Source organism: Furipterus horrens, unplaced genomic scaffold (assembly GCF_987537825.1).
Source record: "Furipterus horrens unplaced genomic scaffold, mFurHor1.1.pri manual_scaffold_2, whole genome shotgun sequence".
Lineage (NCBI taxonomy): Eukaryota > Metazoa > Chordata > Mammalia > Chiroptera > Furipteridae > Furipterus > Furipterus horrens.
In genome coordinates, this window is record NW_028327172.1 from 30,050,784 (window position 1) to 30,071,294 (window position 20,511).

At 39.6% G+C, this 20,511-nt stretch overlaps 1 protein-coding gene across 2 annotated transcripts in view; it reads right to left on the reverse strand.

Moving 5' to 3' along the window:
• NELL1 (neural EGFL like 1) overlaps nt 1–20,511 on the reverse strand; it is a 755,205-nt gene that overhangs the window by 270,609 nt on the left and 464,085 nt on the right. The window lies entirely within an intron of this gene.

Consider the following 20,511-nt stretch of genomic DNA (forward strand, 5'->3'; position numbering starts at 1 on the left):
GCTGGAAAAGACTGTCTATGGTACTCCTCAAGGTCTGGATGTCACAAAGAATATTATTGATAAAACGGAATAACAATTTCCCGACAAATATATACTGTGCTAGGGTTGTTGAAATTAAATTCAGTTACAGGTGACAGCGTTCGTGTTTTCTGTATATGAGTGGTCTACTTTACTTGGGTACTGCTTGATAAAATTATTTCGGAAGGTTGTCTGTCTGCTCTAAATTTACATATAAAACGTATGGATGTAAGTGAAGTATCAGTTTGTGTATCTGAAAATTAAAAAGAGCTTTTTACTTTCATTCATCTTTTCTGAAAAAATGCTAGTTCCCCGTTTGTAACATCTAACTCAACCATGGCAGTTAGTATAGAGTGTATCAGGGGGAAAAGTTCAGCTCACGGTGGGTGGAGTGACATTTGTACATTTAATGTTCTGTGAGTAGCAGGGCAGTGCATAAGGGTAAGATAGGGAAAATGGGCAGAGGAGAGAGGAAGGAAGGGAGGGAGGGAGGAACAATGGGAAAAACATGGAGCCTGTTGGTGATTCCTTCTGCCATTTCACTTCATTTCAATATGTGTTTGCTATAAAAGGAGAGAGTAAAATATGGAGGACGGGAATCTGTAGTTGTCTACATCAGTCTGTATTATTCCTGCATGCCTCTAATGTGGTTTTAATGTTTAAAGACATGGTATTTATTTTTCGTTTCCTTCAATGTGACTCCAAAATACAGGAATACATTCATGTGGTGCTGGATGACAGAAACCTGAATCGCTTCTAATGCTGCAGGAAAAACTGGTTGTGTTGGACTCTTGTCATCTTGTCTACCTCAAGAGGTGTTGGTTTTTTTTTTGTTTTGTTTTGTTTTTGGCTCACACCAAAAGGCTTGGAATCATCCCTCTTGATACCTTATTGTCTCTAGACTCACACCCAATCCATCAACAAATCCTTTGGTTCTGAATTCGAACTTTTGTCCAAATCCAACCATGTTCAACTCCTCCAGTGCTACAACCACCGTCTATCCTCACCAGCTCTCACGTGAATTACCGCTTCCATGTTTGCCTGTGTTTGGTCTAACACTCTCACAGCAGCCAGAGTAATCCTTTCAGGAAGACAAATCTAATGGTGTTACTATGCTCAGAGAACTTCTCATGACTTCCCTTGAAACACAGAATAAAATCTGAAACACCTACCCAACCCAGACTTGCCAATTCCTGGTGATGTGGCCCTTGATCTGCTGAGAATGGCTGCCACCATTCTTGATCCTTTCCTCCAGCCAGGTCTACTTTAGGCTCCTCGAGCACCTCCAGCCCCAGGGCTTTCACACTAGCTGTTCCTTCTGCCTGGGACAGTTTTCTTGAATAACTATGCAGCTTCCCTCCGTACTCATTTAAGTCTTTCTCAGGTGTCACCCTATCAGAAAGGCTGTTTATATCAAAGAACAGCCTCCATCTAGCCTTCACTCTATAGTTTCTTACTCTCCTTTATTTTTCTTCTTGGTAGATATCACTAATTGAAAACACATTTATATACTTAATTACTTATTTGCACAATCTAACTGCCCAACTGCAGGGACTTAGTCTGTTTGGTTTCCTGCTATCTTCACTGTATCTAGAACAAGTCTTGGCACTCAGTAAATATCTGTTGACTAAATGAACTGAGAAACCATGCTGAGCTGTAGTTTATAGAAAGGTTAAAGGATTCAGTGTAAATTGTAATTGTATATAAATTACATTTCAGAATTTATTGCCCACATATTATTCCATTCTAAGCACATGGTAAGGACAACTCTATTTAAATTAAACTTAAAAACCAATCTACTAAGTAGGGTCAATGGCTTCATTGATATAAGCTGGGTTCCCAAGAGCTAGGTAAGCGAAATCCTGGAAATCAGGAAAATAATGGTCTTTTAACTACAAGGGTCTTGAGAAAGTCATCCGTGGTATTTTCTATCTTCTTTTCTCTGTAAAATACCAATGTGAACATCTCATTCTTCAGCTCCATAGGCATTGAAGTCCAAACTCTAGAAGTGAGCATTCAAGACTTCCTAGATACTGGCCCAGCCAATCCCTTGGACACTTCCTGAAACTCTCTTCATCTTCTGCTTTCCACTAACCTAGTCCCCCAGCCATCATCACATCATACTCTCTTCCCCAAAAAGATCATGAGCAGTTGTACCTCCATAACTTTGCTCATGCTATTCCTCTGCCCAAAATGTCTATTCCTCATATCCATTTGGCAAACTCCTACTTGTCCCTTGAAACTCAGAAAAAAAAGTGACCTCTTTTGTAAAGCCTTTCCTGACTCCTTGTAACAGCAAGTCACTCCCACTTTGCTTTCTAGTGATACCTCCTTTAAAGTACAATAGAATTGTAAAGGCATCAAAAGTTTACCCATCATACATTATAACAACTTCATGGGCAGGGAAGACATCTTATTCATCTTGAATCTATAAATACTAGTGCAGTATTTGGTTTATAATAGATAATCAATGTTTAAGGGTGTTAATCATTTCCTCCCTGTTTCCTATGTATCTCTAACAATGGCATTAAAGTAGTTGTATCTTTCTGAGGCCAAAGTGAAGAGTTATATTACCTTTGAAAGAAGAAAAATGCCAACATTAGTAGACTCAACAGTAGATCTGCCTTCTAGATCTTAATTGTCACCACGAAGGGCAACCCAGTGGGATGTGCTTTCTACTTAGCTTCAGGTCAGCAGTTTTTCACTTCTGATTGTTAGTTAACTGCATAATACAGAAGTAAATCCATTCTATGTAGCATTTGTGTGTTCGAGTCCCCCTATTTATACATCTCTCTTAGGTTTTCAGCAAGATATAATAATATAATAATACAGAGATTGTCCAGTAGAGGTAAAAATTATATATCATATAGATATAAACTAAGGAACCTTGGAAAAATAAATGCCATAAACATGAATGGTTTATAACGAACATCCATTCATTGAGTGTTCTTTATGTACCACACACTATACTAGGTTATGACAATAAGAAAGATAGTAGTGCTACCTTTAAGGGAATCATGGCCTAATGGAGGAGACAGCTACAAAGGGAGGAGATGCAATAAATATGCTAAGTGTTGACAAGGAGGTAAGAATTTCTTGCAATGGCAGCAGAAAAGGAGTATGTTTAAATGCTAGGGGAACAGGGAAAGTCCTCAGTGAGAAGGTAAGGCTAGAGTTGATTCTTTAAAAAGGAGGAAAATTTTCCTCAACAGTTAAAACCTAAAGAAAATTCAAACAGCAATACCAGCAAGTACAAAAGCATGAAAGTAAAGAGAGTAGAGGGTGATGATCCTCATTGGAAAGCTCAATAATGAATCTGGACAGATAAGCACAAGAGAGTAAGACCTATTTAGAGAAACTGGATATGTTCTAAATTTTATTTTGCTAGAATTTTTTGCCAAACAAATACAAAAACAGAAAGAATAGAATGTGCAATCAGGAAACACAATAATCATATCGCTTTAGAAAACAGGAAAGGAGATACAGATTGATTACTATACAAATGTATGAGAAGAAACTACAAGTCTTCATTTCTAGTTTCCCAGATACTGAAGCGGTTTCCTCCCCACCACACCCCACCCCAGATGTTTGCCTGGATGTGATCTTGTCAACTGTATTTCAGTTCCTCCATCCCAATCTAGTTCATAAAAGCTATTTTGCTATCAAACTTGAGGTATAATTGTTAGCTCTGTTGTAGATGATCCAAGCAGAAAGGCCTATTTGCCTTACAATATATCCTGAGGGTTTCATAAGGAGAACTCTTCTGTTTTCCAGCCGCTAAAAGAACATGGCAATTACTTTCCTGGGAAATAGAGGAAGTCTGAAGAGCACTGATGATCAACAAACTTAAGAAAGCTGCAGTGTTAGACTTAGAAGTTCAGCTACTGTGCCCAGGCAAATGCAATGTAAACCCCTGCTAACCGTGGCGGGGAAAGGGCTAGCACCCCAAACCATTCCTCAAAGACCCATCTACCCCCTTACCAAGGACATTCCCACTAGGCTTTATTAGAGACCTTGAGATAGTCCATCAGGCTCTTAGTCTCTTGGTTCTTAATTTATAGACTGCATTTCCTCTACAAATTAGTCCCCCTCTGGGCAGCCTGTCTGTCATTTCAGATTGTGACCGTTCCCTGTGCTCCTGTTCATGTCAGAGAAAAGTGAAGGAATGTGCTTCTGGAAAGGAATTCAACGAGTGTTTCAAGGTTGCAGGGCTTGCTCAGCTGCTCTCAGATGTCCCTGAGCTGCAAGCAATCACATGGCATCCCCCCTAGTGGCCATCTCAGCACAGCTGGGCTCTTTCAGAAATGGCTGTGAAATGCACTGTGAAGAGGAGAGAGAATATATAAATGCCACTTAACTGCAAAGAGGAAGCTCACCAACCAGACAGCACAGTTCAGTTTGTTGGTCTTTTCACCAGTGATCACCAGTGTGTCTGTCACCTTTATAACCACGGAGCTAGCAACAAAGACAGGCCTGGTCTGAGCTTGCGGGAAATGGCTGGTGGACAAGGTGAATATCCAGGACGTACAACACACTCCAGCTGCCTTGGGCATGCGCGTGCTCTCCTGCTGCCCAATTTTAAAGCTCCCCTTTCACCCACCCGCTTCCCTCATGCCAAGTTCCTCTCCTTTAAACTGAGCCAATGTAGTTTTAATAGTAACCTTACTCAATATATAAAATGTATGTGTTTGTTTGCTGGGCAGTGATTTTTTTAAGCCATCTATTAATTCATTCTGATGGTGGAATTTCCATAACGCAATTTCTTAAATAGCAAGGAAATGGCTTTTTTTTTCTGTTACAATTTCTTCAGGTACCGTTAGGAATGTTTCGTTTAGTCTCACAGTTAGTCTTACATTTAACATATGCTGACTTCACAGAGGCACATTTATTATTTTCATTGCCTTATGCTATGAAAAGAAATTCTTGGCATAGACCAGTGGCCCACAATTCTTTGGCAATTTTGGTAGTTGGTAGAGAGGGAGAGTTTCATATACTTGCTATGCCCTTTGTCACTACTGGTCCACACTGCTCCTTCTCCATCCATGGTTTTCTCTTTTTTATTCATACTGCCCTGCTACACAAACCTCTGATCTTATTTATCTCACTAGTGTCTGCCCACCTTCATTTGTCAGCTTGTTACAATAACTTGTTCAAACCTCCCAACACCTCTCTCCCCAACTAAGACTGGTGTTGTTTTGACCATAACTTCCCTGATTTTAAACATCTGACATATTCTTGTTTGACCACACATTCTACCAAAGTTTGTCTAATATGGTACTGTTTTATGCCTGTTGTACCAATGACATCATTAATAGCCCACTCTTACATTCTCATGAGTGCCACCAGTTGGATATGACAGTATCTGGTAGCCTTTATGATCGGTACATTGGAAGAAAAGTATAGTCTGTATTCAGAGAAACTATATTTGACTCTGAGCACTAGTATGTCTTTGTTGTGAGGTCTCGAGTAAGTTACTTCCCCTCTTTAAACTCAGTTTCATCATCTATAAAGCCGGGTAGAAGATAGAATCTCTCTCAGGGATATCTGGGAAATAACAGAGTGAAAATTACATTGATAACAGTTAAATTGCTACGTAAATCATAGTTACCATTCTATCATTATACGTAGTTGTAGTATATAATCTTAGTAGTATATTGGCCAGGAAAATGCACTGCTTGAATTATCTCAGGGAAGCATTATGGGTTCCCACTCTAGGACCACATGAACGGAAACTGAGGCGGCGGGGCTCCTGGAAGGAAAACCAGGAATGGTTACCGGCAGAGTATAAGAATGCTGGGTGGCAAAAACAATAGGTATCTTTCTCTACTCTAGCTGGCTTCATTTTCTCTCCTCAATGGTCTGTAATCCAGTTTCTGCAGCGATCATTCCTCTGACTCTACCTCACAAACCACCTTGGAATACTGAGATTAATTAACCAGGCCCCATACGCTTCTATCACTCCAAATGCAACCCTCCCCTGGATCAATCTCAGTTCAAACTCAATGTTGGGTCAGCTGCTTCCTCTCTCCCTCCTGCTGCTCCTTTTTCTCCCAAAGATGTGGGCTATGACTTCTAAAACTTCAGCTGATGGGAAACGAAATTTCCCTAAATCCTCATCTTCTTCAGAGAATGCTCCTTCCACCACACAGCAATAATTAGGTTTTTGCTTGTGCCCCAAAAGTCTGCTTTCTTATAATTCTCTCAAGAGAAGTGTTACTATTTCCACATGGCCTATATTCCACGGAAAAAAAGTCTTAGCATTCTCCAAGCTTGTATCCATATGACAATTTGGTACCCAAACACATGACAACTCCAGTATTACGACAATCCTTTCTCCTTATCTAACCTCTTCCTGGTCTACACTACATAGCTAATTGCCTCGATCATCCTCTCTAAGCCTCAGTTTCCTCATATATATAATGGGGAGAATAATTCTGCCTTCTTCCTAGAGAACTGGTGTGACTTAAATGAGGTATACGTTGTAAAGCTCTTAGCACAATGCCTAGCTTGCAGTTTTCAATCTATGCTAGCTGGTACTGTCATCACAGGGGAGGGCTTGGGGTAAATGGTCACACTTTCTTTAGAGTTTTATATTTATATTGCTTCAATAGTCTTTGACTAAAAAGAAAATACATTTTATGTTAAATGCAATAATTAAATCTGGTGCACCAAATCATTTCAGTCACTACTCTGGTGACCGAAGTCACATCCTTTGGAGACACCAAATGTAGAATACTTGTGCTTTCAGCAGGAACTTTATTTATTGACTGTCTTAATCTTCTCAGTAAAGGATAAATCCCTTTTCCACAGGATATAGATACCTAAAAGTGAATTTTAAAGGAAAAGAAATTAGTGTTCCCTGGGTTTCTACTATATGCCAAATAGTAGACCTAAGTTATTTCACTTAATCTCCATGACTGTTTCATTACTTATTTTCCTCAATGAACATTTATTAAATAACCCCTTTGTGTTAAGATTTAAGAACGCAAAGGTGACTAGGATATGCTGTCTGCCCTCCCAGGCCAGTGAGGGGGATAGACTGAGCAATTTAGCACTTACAGCATGGTGTGATAAATGCCAAGAAAAACAGATATGCAGGAACACAGAGCAGGGGTGAAAGACAATTGCCTGAAAGAGGTAACACTGAAATTGCATTTTGAAGAATAAGCAGAGGCCAAAAAAAAAAAAAAAGAGGGGGAATGTATTTCATTCAAAGGGAGGACATTGTTACTGAGAACATAATAGATACAAGCACATTATTCAACCCTCAAGTCAGAGAAGTTTAAGAAATTTCCAAGGTCATGAAATTGCCAAGTGCTAGAGACCACTTCTGAACCCAGCAGACTGGCACCAAAAATCCATTCGCTTCACCACTGAGCTAGGAAGACTTGGACATTGTAGGTAGTTTGACTGAAGGGGGAGGAAGTGTCAGAAAATAAGGCTAGAGAGGTAGGTGGGAACCATAGCCAGGAAGGCCAGTGTAAGTGCCAATTCCATCCTGAAAGTCATGAGGAAGCATGGGAGGGTCTTCAGCATAGAGTCACAGGGGAGACAGCTAGATACTCAGTAGAACCCACTATAAGCCAGGTAGCAACTTAAGCACCCTATTTATTGCCCAAACAACCCATGGAGGTAGATACAATTATTTTCCCAGTTGTAAAAGTGTGGAACAGATTGATTGAGTGACTAGTCCAAGATGGCACAGTTAGCTAAGAAGAGGAGCCAGACTTCCAAGCAAGCTGTCTAGCTCGCTCCCAAAGCCATGCCATTCACCACTCTGTCATCCTACCCGCAGGAGTGCCACCAAGAATCACTCCTTCTGGGAGTGTGCTGAATGAATTGGAATGCGGCCAAACTGGAAAAGACGGGTGGTGACGTATACTATATAGTTTGTGTCATTTCCTTTTATTCCTTACGCAGGCAAGCTAACTTAGTGAAGTTATGAGAATTTGCTCTAGATCACAAAGTACGTGTCAGAGATGGGATTTAATTTCAAGAGTGTCACATTCAAAAGCCCTTTTATTTACAATGTTTGAGGCTGCCTCTTGCTATTTCAATTTCAATCAAATGATTACAAATTCCAAATTATCCGGGTCTAAAATAATGAGGTTTTATTATCTGTAAATTCAGCATTCAAGTATCATCACACTTAGTGTTTAAGTGTGTCAGATAATTATCCACAAATTGCCATGTTTCCCTATCTTCAGGAATGCATGGCTCTCCTCTAGCTAATGGCTATTACAAGAGACTGCATAACATGTGACTATTGAAAGTTGATAAGCATCATCAAACTGAACAGGTTATTATGAAAAGTACTATGTCTGCTATCTTATAAATTGTTTTAATATGAAATTGATCTTGAAATGCAACCAAAGTAAATGCTATAGAGCTGATTTTTTTTTAATTCTCTTTATCTGAGTATAATTTGAGTTTTGATGAATGCTCCTCATTTCTATTCAATACCTGACTTTATGATGAAATTCCATCCTGAGACAGGAAATGCTATACTGTAGAAGGAATTAGATGTTCTCAAATCCTGGCCTATGGATTCCAGCCGTCTGCTTAATGAACACTACAGTTTCGCATTCAACTGAAAGCCAGACCTGGGCCGCTCAATATAGCAAAGAAACTCAGGAAAAGCACCATTTCTTACTTGAAAGGTTCCCTGCTACCTCTCCAAGGATCTCTTCAGTGTGCTTAGGAGTGCAAGTGAGTGTGCCCTATTAATTGCTTCTTAACTGAAACCTGCCCTGAAGGATTTAGAGCAGCTGGACAGGCAGCCACTAACCACAGGTGGCTGGTGAGCACTTAAAATGTCTGAATTGGCATGTTTTGAGCATAGTTCTTCTAACCTTTGTTAAGGCAGCATCTTGAAACTTTTAAATAATATGTGTGCTTTAAATTATATCTCAGCTGGTCGATGCTATTCTAGAGCCTTCACATCTTCTAATATCAGAGCAGGCGCATGTGTATGCACCTGTGTGTTTTGCTTTGTTACACATAAAGCAAGCCCTTTTTAAAGAAATTTGTTATACCTGGCTTTTTCTCTACCTAATACAAACTTCAAAGGGATAGTGTAAGTGAATATACCAAGGCTCGACATCCTTACCTGTGTAAACCTCTGCAAAGCAAAAGTGTTTTCCATCTAGATGTCAGACTGTTTCCTACTTTTAAATAGTCTTGGAAGCTGAATCAAAATCATGTTCCAGTCTCATCTAGTCACAATGCCAAACGCAGACTATGTTTTTAAGGAATATCTAGAAATCCACCCTTACCTATAAAGCTGTTTATATAAGCCAAATATTCATTTTATGAAATTGTAATAATGTACCTACAAAAAAGTATCTTAAATTAGTTCATTATTCCTAAATAAAATTAAAACTATCGTTAAACTAGATTTAAATAAATACTTGAATGTTTGCCTTACCCCTGCCCAATATCTTTCAGAATACACCACAATAAAAAAAAGCTATTATCTCCAAATGAGTAAGGTGATACAAGAACATAATGCAAGGGACCCGATGGATGATTTCTCTGTTCTAAATTTAAAAGTAGAAAATTCACCAACTAGGGGAAGAATGATCACTAAGCACAGAAAGAGAATTGTCACATCAACAAGTAGGATTCCATTATTTAATAGAATTATTAATGACCTGGGGCATAGGTGGAGAGTTACTTTACCTTGTCACTGGCAGTTCTACGCAAAGGATATTTAATGATTCTGAGTTGTTTACACTACTTTCAAGTGACTCTAAAGCAGTTTCTAATTTCTCTAAAAACTGGCAGGATCAGAAGTTTGGGTAAGCTAGATAGAAGTGGTAATGACAGGGCTGAAAGGAATGAGTTCATGCAAGTGGAGAAATGCTTAAGCCCTGAATACTCCCAGTCTACCTAGTAGTTGGGAGCCCACAAGTGATCTTCATGGTGCACCAGCTAGAATTCACTTCAGAATTGCATACAGAGTTTTGTTTTCTACAAATAACAATGCAACCACTTTCACTCAGTTTCATTCGCAGCAGCAACATTGCACAGTGATAGAGCCCACACACACCTGTGCCTTCCCCTCCTTCCCAAGCACACGAACACTCTGCTCTATTGTAAGATGTAGCTATGGACTGAGTTCTGCCCAAGGCCAGGTGAGTCAGAGCATAGGCTCCCCATCTGCAAATGGAGTGGTAAGGATTCTGAGAACCAAGAAGAGGTCACAGCACAAGATGAAAGGGAAGTGGGTTCCTAATTACTGTGTGGAGCTCACCCTCCACTTAATCATTGACTTTTAGTGAACAGTGATATGAGTAATACATAAGAATTTACTGCCTTGGACCCACTGAAAGTTTGGAGCGTGCCTGTGTTTCCTTGCCTTACACAAGTAGCTTCATATGTCTTATCCATTTTACCTTACAGTTTTTTCCATTTAGGAGCTGAGAGTGAGAAGGAATTTGAAAGTGTCATTACGTCTATTAACAGATGAGGAAATGAGTAACGAGAAGAGGTCACTTGACTGGTTCATTATCACAGGACAAGGTGTGACCCAAATGCCCTGGCAATAACCATGCACATAGAAATCTGGCCAAAGCAAAGGAAACAGACATGAAATTCAGTGTGGTTGTGACAGAAGACAGCTGTATTTTACACATGAAGCTTTGAGCAGTTGTCAGCAGAGCTGAGGCACTCTGCCATGAGCATATGTAACTTCATTCTATAAAACAAAGGAACATGCATGATGAAACACATCATCATGTAGGGGACAGGGTGAGACAGCAAGGTGAAAGCAGGCAAGTGCTAACCACAGCACATTTTACTGGTTGCTGCTAGCTAAGCATTCCACCAATATCCCATAAAGGAATGGTTGCAGTTAGCACTACCCCCCAGTTATGTGAATATCTGAACATTCTTTGTAAATGTTCTTTCAACTGATCCTTTGTTTCCTTAATAAAGAATGGAGTCAAGGGAAGTATCTAAGTATTAAGAAGTATCTGGCCCAGGCAGATTCAGCAACAGCACTTGACCAAGGCTCCTGACTGCTAGTTGCACAGTAGTCATTAAAAGGGACCAGATCTACTGAAGCCACCCTTGCCTTAAAATATGGCAGCCAATCACGTACTATAGTTCTTGTTGTTGTTCTGAGTTGCTATGGGCATGTCCAGTATAACTGGCACTGTTCTAGAATAGTTCTAGTTGTTAAAGACTTTGAAGATTTTGTGAACTATAGCTCCCAAAAACAGATCAGAATTCAGCAGATAGCCTAGAGATTGACTACAACATCTTTCAATAATATTGCCTAAAGAAAGTTTCCTGGTCCACTGAGAATTGTTATTTAGGAATGAAATACAGTCTTATATTGATTGCTCAACAGAAAGTCAATGTTCAGTAGCCTATTTTAAAATAAAATTGACTGATATATATTTATACGGCTCTGCTAATCTCATGAGTCATTTCAGATGTGACAATTATGGGTAACAAACATCTATGTAACTCACCAAAGTGCAACAACCTCAAAATGCATTCAAAAGAATCAGCACTTGTCTAAGTGTCAGATCTCCATGTCTGCTGAGATACAAGCTGGTTTAACATGTTTCCTTTAAGCCCCTAGGGATGTAGTTACTGTCCACTGGGCTGCAAACTTGAAAAGGTAAGCACTGACTTTGGTAAGTGATGGAAAGTGCTTTAACTGCATCTGAGAGATTCTTTTCTTTTCCCCAGAATATTAATAGCCAGGACTAGACTCTATAAAGGCCAGCCTTGTTAAGCCAAAATAACTCAACCAATATATTGTGTTTTGTGCCACACAAGCCCCCTACCCTTGCCCCAGTCTTGCCATGAACTGTTGTTGGTTTCAAGGCTGTAACAGAGCTGTCTCGGCCTGCAGTTCTTTAGTAAGTTGATGAACATAATATCTCTTGATAACAATCAGTTTCATTTTCTAGTTTCAGTCACATTTTTCAAAGAAGACATCATTAAACTTTAATCATAATAATCTTCGCTGGGTCTAGAGACTCTTACTTCTCTTATAATTAAGTCATTATTATAAAGTGTTGCCCACCCTTTTAGGAGTATAACAAATACATCCATGTTTAAATTTAGTAACAGGGTTGTTGGTAAGCATTTGCATGATGGTGAATTTGCCAGGTTTGAAGTTATGTAAACATTGCTGAACACTGAAACAGATACACAAATACTCATGCTAACATTACTACCAAGCTACTTTTATTATTACTAGTAATAGTGCATCTAAAATAGGTAAGCATTGCCCTGGTAGGGTAGCTCAGTTAGTTGGAGCATCATCCCATACACTGAAAAGTTGCGGGTTTGATCCCAGGTTGGCGTGCCTATGGGAAAGCAACCAATCAATGTTTCTCTTTCATATCAATATCTGTCTCTCTCTCTCAAATCAATAAAAATATCCTCAGGAAGATTCAAAATAAATAAATAAATAAATAATGAGAAAACAGGTAAACATTTTTGGAGCTGGTGCAGTGGGGGTGTGAGAGCCTACCATGCTATCTTTTCCAGCCCTCAGGAGAAAATGATAGTGGAACAGTAAGGTTTCTCTGTTTTTGTACCCACGTCATAGCTTTTCCCTTTATGAGGATGGCTGTTTGATTGGCAAGTTTGATGAAGACTGGCACAGTGTGTCCTAGACCATGGCTCCAGCATGATGTAAGCCACATCCTCTCTCAGACCCTTGCTCTCAGCATACGGAGATCCCCGGATTTTCTCAGCTCTGTGCCAATACTGGACCAAAGATCTGACCAGATCCCTGCATCCTCTCTTCCAGTTTCAACCCTACAACTGAAAGGATGAGCCCTAAAGTGGGGCCTGACTGTCCCAGAAAGATGACAATAAAGGCAACACGCAATTCCCACAGTGGTTCACATCTACTTTCTACTGATTCCAACCTATAGGAATAGAGAGGAAAATGTTATCACTCCAAACCTCCAAAAGGCTGTGGCAGAGTAACATTCCAATTTTATGAAATAATGTGATCTTAAGTTTACCTGTGGTTGAAAATTAAAGGACCAGCAGAGGGATGGATTCCATGCTGTTTTGAGTCACATCATGGAATACTGATGTGAGTCTCGTAAATGTTTCCCCCAGTCACAGTGGATCCAGAACACAATGTGAAAAGACAATGTCCCACTCAACAGCACATGCCACACTGGGATGGATGGGTGTCTATGGAAGTCTCTTAGAACACAAAGGGCAGACTTATGTCTTTAATAACTTGTGTTTCCCTTCTTGCTTTGGCTGCCCAGCATGTTAACTGCCTTCTAGTTCTATCCCAACCTATATTAAGATTGCTGAGTAACTAAGTGAATGAGAATAAAAGGGGGCCAAATAAAGAAGATTTTGAAATAAATGCAAAAAATAAATGCAAATCAATGCAAAAATAAATGCAAAAAAGAAGTCACAGTTGGGCTGCTTTACCTCTTAAATTAGGCTAAAGGATTTGATCAATTCTGACATAATTATGTTTGGTATCCATAGGATATTCAGTATCCCTGGGGCACATTCAGTATCTATAGAAATAAAACAAAATAGAATAAACGAATATTCATATTCTATGTACAATAGATAATGTCTTTGAACTTAAACAGCAGGTCCATTGATGATTTTCTAAAACATTAAGATAAATATGATTTAAGCATCTACTTTACAATTTTAATATTTATTTGATTTTCTGAATGGTGGTGAGAATCAGTAGTAATTAATACATCAAAGGCCACAGAGGAGAGTTGATTTGTATCAGATAAACAGGCCAATTCTCTCTTTGCATCAATATATATTTACTGAGCACACATGGTCGTATACTAGTGGGAAAGTCAAACAGCAAATTTTAATAAGGCATAATACATTAAATACCATAATCAGACTGAGAAGAGAAAATGTATTCTGAGAAATCAAGGGAAAATGGGATTTGAACTGGGCTAAGGATGAATAGGATTTCAATCGGAAGAAGAGGAGCATGGGAAAGGTTGCTCCACTATAGTAAATGATCCCCAATAAAGGGAAGGGGGCTTGAGATCATCTTGGCTGGCCTTTTAGAAGAATGGCTCGCTAACCCTGAGTGTGAATGGTGAGTTAATGGGGACAGATGAGATTGTATTAGAGGAGGATGGAAATATTCAGATGGGACCAAGTTGTTATAGCATCTTGAATGCTCAAGAGTTTAGAATTTATTCAGTAGGAAATAGTTTTCGTTTAGGAGAAAATTGTGTCTTCATTCTGTAGTCCCCTCCTTGGGTCTACACATATTTAAGCATGGCATTTAAGCAGGGCGGTATTGTTCTGCATATTCCTGACAAATTATTTTTTACCCATATATGTCAAAATTTGTATCCCTGTGTTAAGAACACTTTCTGGTAACTGCTTGAACTTAACTAAAAAGCATTTTGTCACCCACACCCACATGAGTCTTGTCTTTATTTTTGTGTGGCTAAATCACCTAATAGTCATAAAAACTTTTTGAAAGTCACATTTCTTATATTCATCTGACTTGGTCCAATTGTTTCAATGTGATCCTGAAAAAAAGTACACCAAAGGGACATCTTTCCACATCATCTTCTACAGGTGGGAAATTTTCAGTGCGTCTAATTGCTAGAAGTGTAGTGCATATTTGGTGCAAAAATGTTTCTTATTGACAGGGTCTAATCCTGAGCTACCTCTAATCTTCCTGCTTTCTAGCTTTATGAAAGAATTGGATGTAAGGTAGTGTTTCAAATGCTTCCTCAAAATATTATGAAATTGCTCTATAACCAGAAGAGTACTCTTAGAAATAAACTCACAAGTCTTACCTGTTTATCAATATGAATACCTGTTTACAAAGGACCTGCCTCATAATGGGTCAAGTCATCTTACAATGTGTCAACCTCACCCCTTCTCGCTAACAGTTGTCTCTACACCTAAAGGCAGAATTATAGATGGAATCTTCCTGAATTCTTCCTCATTACATTAACCACATTTGAAGTCTATGTCTAGAGTGCTGTTAAGTACTTTTGCCAAAGGCTCTCCTTATTCCCCTTACTATTTGCTTTAAAATCCTTAAATACCATCTTCTCTGATTCACAGTGCAGCAGTTTATCAATTTTATTATCATCAGTGATATCTTATTAAAACAACTTAGCTTTCTCTTCCTCCCCTATTGCCTGTGAGTCTCCGAAAGCATCTTTGTGCGTGTGAGAGATGTATATTACTTATTTAATCCAGGATTTCATTTACATCTTTAACATGAGTTGTCGTATTAATCTTTCTGTTTATATCAAACCTCTTCTTGCCTCCTGTTCCTGACTTTCTGTATCTTTCTTGAACAATTCACCCAGCATCCCATCAAACAGAAACTAGGAAGCCACGAATCTCTATAGGCACCTCAATGCCATCACGCTCACAATGAGGAACTTCAGAGCACTGCAAGACTCTGAAGTGCCTTGGAACAAACACTCACCCCTGGCTCCAGGAAACCAGACAGTGAATTGAAGTTTACTGTAATGATTTCCTTTGAAAGCCAGTCATCTGTTAGCAATGCAGACTGGACATGGAAGTCAGTTTGCATATCTGCCTTTGCGGGCTGTGGTTTCCTCAGCTTGGGGGGAAGGCTTGAGCAGCTTAAGTACCTCTGTGTCCCAGGCAGCCTTTTGCTTTTATGTAAAAACTCCTTGGCTCTGATTTCTCACGTAAATAATTCTGATTCTTTTTTGAAAAAGAGAGAGAAATGTGAAGCCAACCCACAGAGAAGCGGGAAGGAGACAGAAGGAGAGCATTATCAGCCCTACAGCTCCAGCAGCCATCTGTTTCTAAATCCCAGTCACCTTTTTGCATTCAGGTTCTATGACACACCTCGAAAGCTTGTCAATGCCAGCAGACACCGCCAATTTCACAGGCATGCAACCAGTGTCCAACATACAGGGGTTCACGCACAGGGACCAACATATGGAGCTTAACGCTCTGCGGTCACCGTCTTAAAGTTCTCAATAATTTTATCTTTAAAGTTGTGTTTTATATGTGAGGTCCCGTGGGACACTGGAGCATGAGATGGGGGGTTGGAGCCTTAGCTCATGTGTAGCCCCACCTTCCAATGCCTGCCTGTGTCTCTAGGATGGGTTCTCAGCTCCCCATTCCCCTGACCGCTCACAGCCTCTCCCTCCCACCCAGCAGGGCCCTGTGCACAGGCACAAGGAGAGTTGAGTTTGGACACTACACGCTCTGGGTGTGTCCAGGTGGAACATAGCTGTGTCATCCCTACCCATGGCTGGCAGCACTCGGGTGCATTCTGTGGGTGATGAGGGAACTGGTGGGAGACCACAGTCTATTGGGGCTGCCCATCTGCCGTGGACTGCGGTGGAAGGAAAGCTACCTGACTCACCTTCCCTGTCCCAGCCATGTCAGAGCACCCTAGTCAGGGCAGAGGGAAGCCTTGTAGTCCGTGGGTCACGTGCATGTGCCAAGTGGAGGGATTGGCTTGAAGCTCCTCTGACAGTCTACACTTACTCCAAGACTATCCCCATGGCCAGGGAAGAGACATTAAATAGCAAATAAAAGCACAATAGATTGAGAAAGAGACCACAGAAGAATTGATAAAACATTACATTTTATTACCTTTAAACAGCAGGTATTTCCTAGTTTTTGAACAAGGATCCCACTTTCATTTTCCTCTGGGCTCTGCAAGTTACACAACCACTCCTGCTGGTAGATTTCTCTTACTCAAAAACAAAGGAATCCTAGCTAACACCTAAAATGCCTCTCACGTGGCTCTATGTTAGAAGTAATTCTATGTAAGCCTCTTTCCATGAGATAATATCCCTTTGTAAATTGTTTTATTGGGTTGAAAGCATTTGCTAAGTCCTTTTTTCACCCTAAGTGGTGAAATCTCCAGTGGTCCATCTTAATTGTCTTTTGTTCTTTTGGTGCCTGAAACTAGGTTCCAGACACAGAATTCACACTCACAGTATGTTTATGAATACATGTCAATATTATCAGTCATTCAGAAAAAAACATCTTCAAGGATCATCACATTCAGCCCCTAAGACAGGCAAGAGCAAAGAAGGCTTAGTTTATCAGCTACTTACTGACAACGGCCTAGGTAAAGCCCACCCTCAGTCCCAGGTTATCACAGGACTGGGTCAGCAGGTAAACACCCTCCCCCAGACAGCCCAACCCTCACAGCAGGCCGTGCAAATCCGATTTCAAACAGTTTGCACATGTTTTGCTCACCTAAGCCCAAATGCCAAAATATTTAGCAACAGCTATGGCCTATTTTCAAAAGTACTTTAGTTTGTTTTATAAAACTGTCAGCAAATTTTTAAAAAAACTTTAGATTGTCATTGCACTCTCTCTTCCCTTAACAGTCCCTAGTCAGAATATCAAAGAGACAGAGTGTGCATGTTAAAAGATGAACAAATGAAGAGCCAGAGAGGAAGATGAAGTGAAAGCAGAAATGGAAAAGAAAAGGGGTAGGAAACAGGGAAAAGAGATAAAGGAAAAGGAAAGGAGGGAGAAGAGGGAAGACACTAAAGACAGTCATACTAACTGGGTTAAATCAGATTCAACTCTGTCTTATTTAAGTTTTACCTGTGAAATAGAGTAACGCTGTCAACTTCCGATGGTTATGGTGGGAACTACATGAGATAACATACGAGAACACACCCAGCAAGGTACCTTGCACATACAAACTTGTTACTATTGTTGAAGCTGAACTGGTATTTTCCATTCATGTGAGAAAACCAAAAAACTCCTCACATGGGCATCAGCCAGTATAGGCAAGTCCATGTGAGAGAATTCACACCAACTGGTATTGTCTGAGAAACTGCTGCCTTGTATTTTGCTTGTTAATAGAAGTGGGAACAGTGTTTATTTCTATCCAGATGTCAATTCTATCAACAACACCATGTCTAGAGAAGGTCTTATAAGACGAGGACAAAGAAGAAGGAAGAGGAGGAGGAGGAGGTGGAGAAGAAGGAGGAGGAAGAAGAGAAGGAAAAAGGAAGAAGGAAGAAGGAGAGTTAGTTGAAGGTGTCTGGTGATCCTTGTCCACCACCCTCTGTAACTGTTTCTGTTACAGGTGGAAATGACAACTATAAAATGTATGCCCTGAAACAGACACAAATTTGGGTACAGGCAGACCTCTGAGACATTGCAGGTTAGGTTCCAGACCACTGTAAAAAAGTGAGTATTGCAATAAAGCAAGTATCAAAATGTAATATCTCAATCATTTTGCAGGTAGAGGGTCTTTTGTTCAGTTTTTTTTTTCTTTAATGCAACACCTGCGAAGCTGAGCCTCAGGCAAACCATGAGCTGCCTCTTCCTTCTTCATCACTGTACCATTAACAATACTGGCTTCACTTTTTATAGCATTTGATAATTTAAAACTCATCGGTACATATTCCTTTAACAATCCTTTGCAATAACGTTGTAGGATAACACATAAGGTGGTATGAAGCCAGTTTTACTACATACAGCTATAGAAGTTACAACTCCCGAGTGATAAAGTCGGGTCTAAACCTCAGCTCTCCAACCTGTGCATCCGGTTCTTCAATGACACTGCACTGCCTCCTAAAGCAACATGTGCAAAACACAGGATTCTCTCCGCCTTACTGAGTTCAACATAATGGACCATGAGAATCACCGTAAGAAAATTATTTTCCCTAGTTTATAACCTCCAAAGGAAAATGTATTTTCAGGGTCTGTGGACACCAGGAACATTATTTGAACTCATATTTTTTCCACAGCTGGACTTTCAAATTCCATAAAGGTGAAACGACTACTTATCACAATGGCATGAGAGGGCTTAGCAAACACAAACTCCCTAAATTAGCGCAATTAATATTATTTGACAAGGCCACATAATTCTGAGAAAAAATGCATAAAAATCAAATCACTGTGTTGCTCCTCAGATTTCCAGCATGCAGTTACCAGTAACAGGCTTGGCAATCCAGGGAACCCTATGAATGTTTATGCTTTCTTTTGTTTTGCTTTGGAAAATAGCTTCAGCCTTCTTTTTAAAAAGCTGAGCACTAGTTTATTTATTTGCCTTGTGGAACTTAAGCCCCCCCCCACAAATATCCATGTATAAATTCCCATTATAAGAGATGTACACAATATAGAATTCATAGCAATAAGTGAGTGATATTTTACATACACATACACACCCACCCAAGGGGAAGACAATAAATGCATTTCTAGTTTCTATGCATTCACATAAATATGTGTACAGACATTTTAAAATAATAAATTAGATATGTGAGTATGCTATAGGTATTGTCCTGTGACTTGGTTTTATTTATTTTTCTTCCCTTTTTCTCAGAAATATATCTTGGAGATTTCCCAGTGTACATGTGTGCCATGTGTGCACATACATACACTTCAAGTTTCAAACCACTCTATCCCATGAAATGATATGTCAAATAAATTAAATCATTCCCTTACTGATGATTATTTGGGCAGTTTCTGTTTTTTGATGAATATAAGCAATGCTGCAAAAACAGCACTGTCTGTGCTCATCAAGAGCATGGGCTTTTCCAGAACACATTTTAAGAGGTAAAATCAATGGAATCAAAAGAAGTCTTCCATTACTCTGCGGATCTATAAATATAGATAGATTTTTGTCAAATTTCCATTAGGAAGTTTCACCAATTTATACTCTCAGTCAGGTGTGAGGCTGTTTACCTCAAGATCACCAATAGAATAAAATCAATCTTTTAAAATTATCCCCTAATCTAACGCATAAATATGGTGACTTATTTGTTGTAGATTGTTCCTCTCTCACCATCAGCACGTGAGCTCTGTAGAACAGCAATTTTCAACCTTTCTAATCTCACAGCACACATTAATTACTAAAATTCTTCGGCTCACCAAAAATACATATATTTTTGGCCGATCTGACAAAAAAATAAGTATAATTTTGATTCATTCACACCGGATGCAATTGTTATGTTAACTGTTGTCTTTTTTTTTTTTTTAATTGACAATCTAAGGGAAAAGAGGTCGTGTGCCTGACCAAATAGTCAGGTATAGCATGTTTTAAAAATTCTTGCAGCACACCAGTATGCCATGTACACAGGTTGAAAATCAATGGGTAGAGAATAATGTGCTGTGTGTCCTTGGGCAAGGTACTTAACCTTTCTGTGTCTCAGTTTTGTTACATCTACTATGAGGGTAGTAATAATACATAACTCGAAGGGTTATTTTTAGGGATTTACGGGTACATTTTGCCTCTTTTCCAATGTGACTGTGTCTCCTTCCTCTGGTTGATTCAGTCAGTTAACACATATTTAATGAGGGCCTACAATATGGCAGGTGCCATTCTATTTGCTGGGGACAGAGCATGGAGAAAAGACCAAGTGGTTGCTCTCACGGAGCTTCCATCCCAATGGTGAGGCAGATAATACAGAAACACAGAAAGGGACAATGTTCTATCAGATTTTGCTAGCGAAAATAAAATAAAATAGGGCACAGAATTAAGAGGTAACAGGGGTGTTATTTTAAATAGAATGGTCAAAT